The sequence below is a fragment of the Saimiri boliviensis genome, chromosome 10 (assembly GCF_048565385.1).
Source record: "Saimiri boliviensis isolate mSaiBol1 chromosome 10, mSaiBol1.pri, whole genome shotgun sequence".
Taxonomy (NCBI): Eukaryota; Metazoa; Chordata; class Mammalia; order Primates; family Cebidae; genus Saimiri; species Saimiri boliviensis.
The window spans coordinates 66,766,815-66,777,433 of NC_133458.1; the positions used below are offsets into that span (position 1 = coordinate 66,766,815).

General features: G+C 40.7%; 1 protein-coding gene across 2 annotated transcripts in view; it reads left to right on the plus strand.

Moving 5' to 3' along the window:
• Positions 1 to 10,619, plus strand: part of CDK14 (cyclin dependent kinase 14) — a 689,971-nt gene that overhangs the window by 78,526 nt on the left and 600,826 nt on the right. For both annotated transcript variants that reach the window (XM_074379395.1, XM_074379396.1), the window contains exon 2: positions 7,598 to 7,703. The gene's annotated coding sequence lies outside the window, so the exon portion shown is untranslated. The remainder of the gene's footprint in view (positions 1 to 7,597; positions 7,704 to 10,619) is intronic.

A 10,619-nucleotide genomic window follows, 5' to 3' on the forward strand; every position in this document is an offset into this window, starting at 1 on the left:
CCTCGTGATCCACCTGCCTCGGCCTCCCAAAGTGGTGGGATTACAGGCTTGAGCCACCGTGCCTGGCCTAAATTGTATTTTATTTTAAGTTATTGTAGAAACAGGGTCTTGCTATGTTGACCAGGCTGGCCTTGAACTCCTGGGCTCAAGTGATCCTGGGCTCTGCGTCCCAAAGTCCTGGGATTTCAAGCATAAGCCACCATGTCCAGCCACAATATTAAATTTTTGAAAATGTGATCTTGGATCCTCAGAGACTATTATGCATATCTCTATACACACAAATTAGAACATCTAGAGGAAATGGACACCTTCCTGGAAACACATTCCTAAGATTGAATTAGAAGGAGACTGAAGCCCTGACCAGACCAATATCAAGTTCTGATACTGAATCAGCAATTTTAAAAACCTACAAACCAGAAAAGTCCCACACCATATGGATTCACAGCTAAATCTGACCAAACACATGAAAAAGAACTGGTACCAATTCCACTGAAACTATTCTCAAATAACTTAAAACAGACGTTGAGCGTAATCCCAGCACTTTGGGAGGTGGAGGCAGGCCAATCACAAGGTCAGGTGTTCAAGACCAGCCTGACCAATATGGTGAAACCCCATTTCTACTAAAAATACCAAAAAAAATAGCCGGGTGTGGTGGCATGTGTCTGTAATCCTAGCTACTCAGGAGGATGAGGCAGGAGAATTGCTTGAACCTGGGAGGAGGAAGATGCAGTAAGCTGAGATTGTGTCACTGTACTCTAGTCTGGGTGGCAGAGCGAGACTCTGTCTCAAACAAACAAACGAACAAAAAAGGCCAGGTGTAGTGACTCCCACCTGTGATCACAGAACTTTGGGAAGCCGAGGCAGGTGGACCACAAGGTCAAGAGATTGAGACTATCCTGGGCAATATGGTAAAACCCCATCTCTACTAAAAATAGAAAAAAAAATAGCTGGGTGTGGTGGCACAAGTCTCTGGCCCCAGCTACTTGAGAGGCTGAGGCCGGAGAGTTCTTGAACCTAGGAGGCAGAGGTTGCAGTGAGCCCAGATCATGCCACTGCACTCTAGCCTGGTGACAGAGTTAAGACTCTGTTTCTTTTTTCTTTTTTTTTTTTTGAGACGGAGTTTCGCTCTTGTTACCCAGGCTGGAGTGCAGTGGCGCGATCTCGGCTCACTGCAACCTCTGCCTCCTGGGTTCAGGCAATTCTCCTGCCTCAGCCTCCTGAGTAGCTGGGATTACAGGCATGTGCCACCATGCCCAGCTAATTTTTTGTATTTTTAGTAGAGACGGGGTTTCAGAATGTTGACCAGGATGGTCTCGATCTCTCGACCTTGTGATCCACCTGCCTCGGCCTCCCAAAGTGCTGGGATTACAGGTTTGAGCCACCGTGCCCGGCCTGTTTCTAAATAAATAAATAAAATAAAAATGTGATCTTGAAGTTTCCCTACTTTCTGGTGGTCAGTGCTCCTCTTGTGAGAAGGAATTAGCAACACTAACTTGGTTCTAATTTAATGAAATATAAATAAAAATTAGAATGATAATGATAATCCTTTTTAAAGTACTTTTTAAAATGGGCAATAACTTGATTTATTTGTTCATTTGTTCATTGTCCCTTTTTCTAGTTTGCAAGCTCCATGAGGTCAAGAGCATTTACTTCAGGGACCTTGCCAAACACCATTACTAGAATTTGACTTTCAATAAGTATTTGTTGACTCCATTAAGTAATTAACTGTAAATTCTTAAGGGAGTAACCCTTCTAGAGATTATTCTCTGTTTTCATGTAATCAGCCCTTCCATCCACCCATCCATCTACCCACCCATCTATCCAGCCAGTCATCAATCCATTCATCCTTTAGACCATCCCTCCTTCCATCCCTAAAGACATCTAACTCTTAAGGACAATCTTTAGAAAGGGGTCCTTTCTTCTTGGTACTTAAAAAAATAAATGTTCTTTGTAAATGAATTCCCAGTTCAAGGATTTTCCTACAAGATCATATAAAGTTGCTTGATTAGTTTTTACAATAAGAATGGCCCAATTTTTGGCTGGGCATGGTGGCTTATATCTGTAATCCCAGCACTTTGGGATGCCGAGGCAAGGTGGATCACCTGAGGTCAGGAGTTCGAGACCAGCCTGGCTAACATGGTGAAACTCCATCTCTACTTTTAAAAACACAAAAATTAGCTGGTTGTGGTGGCATGCATCTGTAATCCCAGCTACCCAGGAGGCTGAAGCAGGAGAATCACTGGAACCCAGAGGCTGCACTGAGCTGAGATCGTGCCACTGCACTCCAGCCTGGGTGATAGAGCAAGACTCCATCTCAAAAAAAAAAAAAAAAAAAGGCCCAATTTTCAAAAGATGATCAGTCTTCCTCAACTCCTCTACTTGGCCATTTCAATGGTGAAAGAGTACATTAGGACTCATTATGCTCTGTTTTTCTCCTAAAAGCACTGGTTTTTGGTTAGGAACTACTCTTTGACAAAGTAAAAGATGAAGTCCTTCCTTTTCCACAGAGTTTGCATTATTTATCTTGCAATATGGCCAGAGGTTTTGAAGAACATTCATTGCCATTCCTGTAGCTTTTTAATAATAAAGTATGACCCCTAAGACTTTCTGCCTATCATGATCTCATTCATAAGCCTCACAGCTTCAACCCTTATTTTTATGTTGAAGCCGTCTGTCCTAGACTGTTTTCAGCTTATATAGCAGAATACCTGAGACTGGGTAGTTTATGAAGAACAGAGATATATTTCTTATAGTTCTAGAGATTGTGAAGTCCAAGATCAAGGGACTGGCATCTGTTGAAGACCTTCTTTCTGCGTCCTTTGACAGAGGGTAGAAGGGCAAGAGAATATACACATACCAGAGAGGAAGGGGCTGAACTGTTTTTAAATCAGTATCCCAATCCTGAGATAACAAATTCAGAAAAGAAAAAGAAATAAGGAGAGAGTGAGTGGAGAAGAAGGGAGGTAAAAAACAAAACAAAAACAAGTTCACTCCAATGACATTAATCCACTTATCAGGGCAGAGCCCTTATTACCTAATGGCCTCTTAAAGGTCTCATCTCTCAACACTGTTGCCTTGGGGATTAGGTTTCCAGCACATGAACTTTAACGGACATATTCAAACAACAGCACCTTCCAAATATATACCTTGACTCCTGACTGCTTCCCCAAACTTCAGGATTTTGTACCCACCTGGATGACCCACAGCCACGACCCATACACAGTGGAAAGGCAAGGAAAGGAAAGGTAAGAGAAGGAAGAAGAGAGGAGAGAGAAAAGAGAGATTGGCTGTTTTTGTCGTTTACTTCCCACCATCCCTTCTGAGAATAGACTTCTAGACAGTTTTCAGTATCTGTCAACAGCAAGGGTATGGGGCCCTTCTATTCAGAATTCTGGGAAGAGAATGCCATGTAGAGCCTGAAGACAGCATTGGGCAGCCTAGGTATAGTAGACTTTATTTCTCATTTTTAGGCGGCAACAGAGGCTGGAGAAGATATCCTGCTCTCCAGTACCTCTAACTCTGCATGAAGCAGAGCAAAGATATAAAAGTTATATATCCGGGGGGTTGGGACTGCTAAGGATTGAGTCAGTGGTCTGCCAGGAGTCGCTGGGGTGGTGGGCGGAGAGTCATCTGGATCTGAGAGCTCCATGACAGAGGAAGATCAATCCCCACTAAAAGGGCTGAGGTGAGGCAAGTCAAGGGCATGGTGGAGTGATGGGGTAGGAAAGGGGGATCAGGAATGGGGACAGGTAGGGCAATCACAGGGCTTTAACCATGTGTGCCAAGACAAGTGACCAAGAGTCGCACTGTCCAGACCCTCAAAGAGCACCTGCAATGAAGATGGGCCAACAAGATCTCCTCATCTGGGGCCAGTAGGTGCCCCCAGCAAGGACCAAGGGCCAAAGCTCCACAACCAATGGTGTTCTAAAAACTACTCCCTCCTCGGAGATCCCGAGAAGTGAGGGAAGGGACAACATTTCGAGGAATGAGGACAGAGTTCAAACTTTGAAATGATAAAATAGTAAGCCAACTCTGACTGAATATTCATGAAAAGGAGCTCAATTTTATGCTGAAAGTAACTAAGCTAGCTGTAAATGGCATAGTTATTTTCACAGTCAAAAATGGGATCTCATAGAAATTGAGCTCTGTTTAGTGCAATAAAGTAATATTCCTATAGCTTGAGCTGTGACTCTGAAACTATTAGCACCTACACAAAATTTAGCCCAAGATTTCTCACCAAGAAATAAATTTTACAAAAGTTCTCTATCTTTTCTGTCTCTTTTCTATACATAACACCAAAATTTTTTAAAAATTAGACTTTAAGTTCTGGGGTATATGTGCAGAACTTGCAGGTTTGTTACGTAGGTATACGCGTGCCATGATGGTTTGCTGCATCTCTCCGCCCATCATCTACATTACATATTTCTCCTAAAGTTAGCCCTCCCAATCTTCCCACCCTCTGCTATCCCTCCCCTGAGGAACCCCTCCCTCCCTCCACAGATCCCAGTGTGTGATGTTTCCCTCCCTGTGTCCATGTGTTCTCATTGTTTGAAGGTCAAGTGGCATGGAGGTGTGAAAATGTCAGTGATGACAAAAGCAGTAGGGGTGTGTGTGTGTGTGTGTGTGTGTGTGTGTGTGTGTAACCAAATATTTATGTTTCAAAGAAGTAGTTAAGCTACAATGTCCTGTAACCATTTTTTACTTTGTACAAAGTAAAAAAATTCCTTTTTGCTCCTCAAAAGGTTAAACATAGTTTAGAATAAGCAAATCCATAAAGGCAGAAAGTATACTAGGGGTTGCTAAAGGTTATGGGGAGGAGGGAATGGGGAGTGACTGCTAATGGGTATAAGGTTTCGTTTTTGGCATGATGAAAATGTTCTGGAATTAGACAGTGGTAATGATTGCTCAACTTTGTGAACGTACTAGAAAACCACTAAATTATATACTTTAAAAGAGTGAATTTTATGGTATGCAAATTATCTCAATAAACCCATTATTTTAAAGTCGATGTGCTTATTTTTCAAATATACAGATGATATTTCCCCTTGAATAAAAAGGACAAGATGTTTTAAATTATTTTCTCAAGGCAGGAAGAACAGAGAACTCTAGCCTTACTGATTCAATACTAATTCAAGGCTACTGGGTACAGAGTTTGTATTTGGGGTGCTGAAAATTTTTTGGAGTGAGATGAAGGTGATGGTTGTGTAGCCTTGTAAATGTACTGAAACCCAGTAAAGTATATGCTTTAAAATGATGAATTTTATGGTATATGAATGATTAAATCCCAGCTTTTAAAAAGTGAAATAAAAAATTAGGTACAGATGCTCCTTGACTTATGAGGTTATGTCCCAATAAACCCATCAAAAGTTGAAAATATCCTATCAAAAATGCATATAATACCCTGATAAACCCATTGTAAAGTCAAAAAATCATTAAGTCAAACCCTTATTAAGTTGGGAACTGTCTGTATATTTACACAAAAATTTGTATACATGAGTGTTCATAGCAACATTATTTATAATAGCCCCCAGACAACCCAAATGTCTATCAACTGATGAAAGCTCAAGGTGTGAGACACTCATATAATGGAAAATTACTCAGCAGTAAAAAGAAGTGAAATACGGATACATGTTGCAACAAGGATGAACCTTGAAAATATTAAGCTAAGAGAAAGGAAATAGCCCAAAAGACCCCATAATATGATGCCATTTTTGTGGAATGTCCAGAATAGGCAAATTTGTAGAGGTAAAAAGTAAATTAATGGTTGCCCTGGATGAATAGAAAAATAGGGAGTGACTCTATTTGGTAAGGGCTCTTTTTAGAGCTGATGAAAAATCTCAAATTTAATGGTGAAGGTAATTCACCATGTAAATATAATAAAGACAATTGAATTGGCCACTTTATTAATTTTTTTTTTAATTTATCTCTTCAGAGTCTTGTTCTGTTGCCCAGGCTGGAGCACAGTGGCACAATCTCAACTCACTGCAACCTCAACCTCCCAGGTTCAAGCTATTCTCCTGCCTCAGCCTCCCTCTCAAGTAGCTGAGATTACAGGCATGTGCCACCCACCATGCCTGGCTAATTTTTGTATTTTTAGTAAAGATGGGTTTTCCCGATGGTTGGTCAGGCTGGTCTTGAACTCCTGACCTCAGGTGATCCACCCACTTTGGCCTCTCAAAGTGCTGGGATTACAGGTATGAGCCACCACACCTGGCTGAATTGTCCACTTTAAATTGGTGAATTATATGGTATGTGAATTGCTCCTCAATAAAGCTTTTTAAAAAGGAAAAATAAATACTGACAAATAGTTGCAAAATGTTGGGACAAAGGTTGAAGAGAGACAGATGAATGGTAGAAGATGGCCTCTGCAAATATGATGTAAAAAAAGAAATCCTCAATCTTTGAGGAATCGCCACACAGTCTTCCACAGTGATCTAGAACCAGAAATACCATTTGACCCAGCAATCTCATTACTGGATATATGTCCAAAGGAATATAAATTATTCTATTATAAAGACACATGTGCACCTATGTTCATTGCAGCACTATGCACAATGGCAAAGACATGGAATCAACCCAAATGCCCATCAATGATATAAAGAAAATGTGGTACATATACACCATGGACTATTATGCATCCATAAAAATGAATGAGATAGTGTTCTTTGCAGGGACAAGGATGGAGCTGGAAGCCATTGTCCTCAGCAAACTAAGAAGAATAGAAAACCAAACACTGCATGTTCCCACTTGTAAGTGGGAGCTGAACAATGAGAACACATGGACACAGGGAGGGGAACAACACACACTGAGGCTTGTCAGTGGGATGGCAGGAGGGAGAGCAGCAGGATAAATAGCTAATGCATGTGGGGCTTAATACCTACGTGATGGGTTGACAGGTGCAGCAAACCACCATGGCTCATGTTTACCTGTGTAACAAACCTGCACATCCTGCACATGTATCCCAGAACTTAAATTTTTAAAAATCCTCTTTTTTCTTCCCAACTTTTTCTTATCAATTGTAGCCAGTATTTACCTATTTCTTGAATTGGTAATGATTCCTTTAAACACTTTCTAGATCTTGAGTTATTTGTTTGAATTATTTGTCTCTGCTCCCTCGAAGACTCATTGTTCGATGCTTGTACACGTTGCAAATACTATGGTTACTTGCAGAGTTTATGAAATCGCATGCATTTTTTGTTCAATGTTATGATGTATCATGTCACAATGAAGAGTTTAGTGCCATCTTTAAATGCTTGCTTTTGTCTTGCACCCTTTTTTAAAATATAAAAGTGCTAGATTAAGCATTCATGCCAGTCACCACAATTGTTGATTCTGCCAGAAGAGCATTTACCACTAGGCTCTGGTTCTCATTACCCAACTCCTTCTCTATGAAAATTATGTCTCCCTAGTAACTAGGTTGTTTTGGCCATTGTTTTGACTTTTAACAGCCCTGGGAGTGGAATGTACAGCACTTCTGAATTCATTCAACAAACATTTATTGAGTACCTACTATTGGCCAGATACCATTCTGTTATTTTTTTAATCAACATTAAAGAACTCCACAGTTGGTTAATTGAGCATGATTTTTCTCTTACAGATACCAGTAACAGAAATTCAAAGTTGTGAATGGGATTAATTCAGGGCAGTTGCTCCTGACAGATAACCCAGTCTACCTGTTGAATGACATGCAGAAAAGAAATTTGGTAAGAAGAAAGTGATTTGAGTAAATTCCTTTTGCATTTGTAGAGTGCTTTTGTTTTTCAGCTTTTAAATAACATTTGATGTTAAATCCTTACAAGAACCTCGGGAGTTGGGCTGGGCAACCCTTTCCCCATAATTCTCTTGTGGATAAGGACATGGAAGTCAGGGAGGTTAGGTGATGTGCTTGCTCAGAGGTGCACAGGATCCCAGAAAGTCCAACTCTTATTTCACCTTACCCTCTAGGATCATACAAGACTGATAATACAGTCTCATAACCTTTTCCAAACTATTTTAATTAAACTGGATTCTAATATGAAGTTGCCTTTAATGAGGAAAGAATCCCACCTAGCTATTTGTTCAGTGAGTTCTGGGATTCTATCTAATCTCCTATGTCAGCATATAATTTGAGCAAAGTAGAAAAGAAAACTAAACATTTCCTCAATATTTGGAGATGGTAGAGTCAGTCCATTTGTCTGCAAGATATAAAAAGGTAAAATGTACCCCTGCTTTTGGTGAGAAAAGTTCAGAAATGACTGTGCTTTGTTTATGAAAATCTTGCAATACATATCTTTGGCTAAAGATCAAACATTAAAAAAATCCATAAATAATTATCCAATGATAATTTTTGCCAGCCACGTGTGATAGCTCATGCCTGTAATCCCAGAACTTTGGGAAGCTGAGGCAGGAGGATCACTTGAGGTCAGGAGTTTGAGATCAGCCTGGCCAACATGGTGAAATCCCATCTCTACTAAAAATACAAAAATTAGCTGGGTGTGGTGGCATGCACCTGTAATCCCAGGTATTCAGGAAGGTTAGGTAAGAGAATTGCTTGAACCCAGGAGGCAAAGGTTGCAGTGAGCTATGATTGTGTCACCACATTCCAGCCTGGGTGACAGAGCAAGACCGTGTCTCAAAAAAAAAAAAAAAAAGTTTGTAAAATTATACATAGTAAAAATAAATGGATCAGATTCTTCATCTGTTGCAAAAATTTGATAGCCTTCATAATGGCTCATGCCTGCAATCCCAGCAGTTTGGGAGGCTGAGATGGGTGGATCACCTGAAGTCAGGAGTTTGAGACCAGCCTGGCCAACTTGGCTAAACCCTCTCTCTACTAAAAATATAAAATTAGCAAGACTCCATCTCAAAAAAAAAAATAATAATTAAAAAAAATATATTGCCCAAATGTGTATAAATGCTATATTTGGAGTTCTTTTTATAATAATAATTTCTCATTTTTATTGAATACTAATTGTGTACCAAGAACTATTAATAATACAAACTATTAATATTACAAACTAAGTCATTTGTAAGTATTAACTTATACACTATGAGATGAGCTCTGTATAACGTAACACAATGTAACATAACATAACGTGACATGACATGGCATGATGTGATATAACATACTCCCATCTTATAGAAGAGGAAACTGAGGCACAGAGAGAATCAGTTTCTTTCTTTTTTTTCTTTCTTTTTTTTTTTTTTTTTGAGATGGAGTCTCGCTCTGTCACCCAGGCTGGAGTGCAACAGCGTGATCTTGGTTCACTGCAACCTCTGCCTCCTGGATTCAAGTGATTCTCTTGCCTCAGCCTCCCGAGTAGCTGGGACTACAGGTGCCCACCACCATGCCCATTAATTTTTATATTTTTAGTAGAGATGGGGTTTCACCAAGTTAGCTGGGCTGGTCTCAAACTCCTGACCTCAGGTGATCTACCCACCTTGGCCTCCCAAAGTGCTGGGATTGCAGGTGTGAGCCACCACTCTCAGCCAAGAATCAGTTTCTTGACCAAAGTGTCTTTTAAGGAATAAGGGCAAGATTTGAACCCATGCATGTAAGCACTATCCTCTTCTATCTTACTTAGGTTAAATGCTCTTATGTTAAGCAAGGTTCTATTTGAGTCCCTTCAGAATGTGTAAGTTGAAATTCTAACCTCCAAGGTGATGGTATTAGGAAGTGAGGCCTTTGAGAAGTGATTAGGTCATGAGGGTGGAGCCCTAGTGTATGGCAATAGTGCCCTTATAAAAGAGACCTTAGAGAACTCACTTATCCCCCATGTGAGGTCACAGCAAGAAGACGGCTATCTGTAAACCAGAAGAGAAGACCACACACCAGGGTCTCACTTCATTGCCCAAGCTGGAGTGCAGTGGTGCTATCTCAGCTCAATGCAGTCTCAATCTCTCCAGGCTCAGGTAATCCTCCCACCTCAGCCCTCAAGTAGCTGAAACCACAGGCACTATCACCATGCCCAGCTAATTTTTTGTAGAGATAGATTTTCACCAGGTTGCTCATTCTGGTTTTCACCAGGTTGCTCATTCTGGTCTTGAACTCCTGGCTTTAAGAGATCCTTCTACCTCAGCCTCCCAAAGTGCTAGGATTACAGGCATGAGCCACCATGTCTGGCCATATCTGCTGGTACCTTAATGTTGAATTCATTTTAGCCATCCAGTCTTTAGTGGCTTAGCCCAAATGGACTAAGACATGTTCTTAGTTCAGATACCAGCAGCTCCCCCCATATTTATCAAAAGCAAGTAGTGAGTTCACCAACACTAGGGCTTTGGGCAAAGTTTGAAGTCTTTCTTTAACATCTTTCCATTTCCCTCTTCATATCTGTCATCCCCTTCTTTTGTCTCTGTCCACCAATTTCCCTCCTCCCATGAGCTGTGGCTCTGGTGTCTGGGGCTCCTAAGCCCTGTCATGGAACTCCATCCAGGGCAGCCCTTCCGTCTGACCTGTGCCTTCTTTTTTCTGAATCTAAATTGCCACCACTGTGCCTCAGCTATTATGATATAAGCTCAGTAGTATTTTATGTCTAAAGAGGAACCTATTGACTAGGCCAGAGCACAAAATCTGGCCAGGATTTGAGGGTAAATGAGAACAATGACTTCTTCTTCTTTTTTTTTTTTTTTTTTGATTGCAG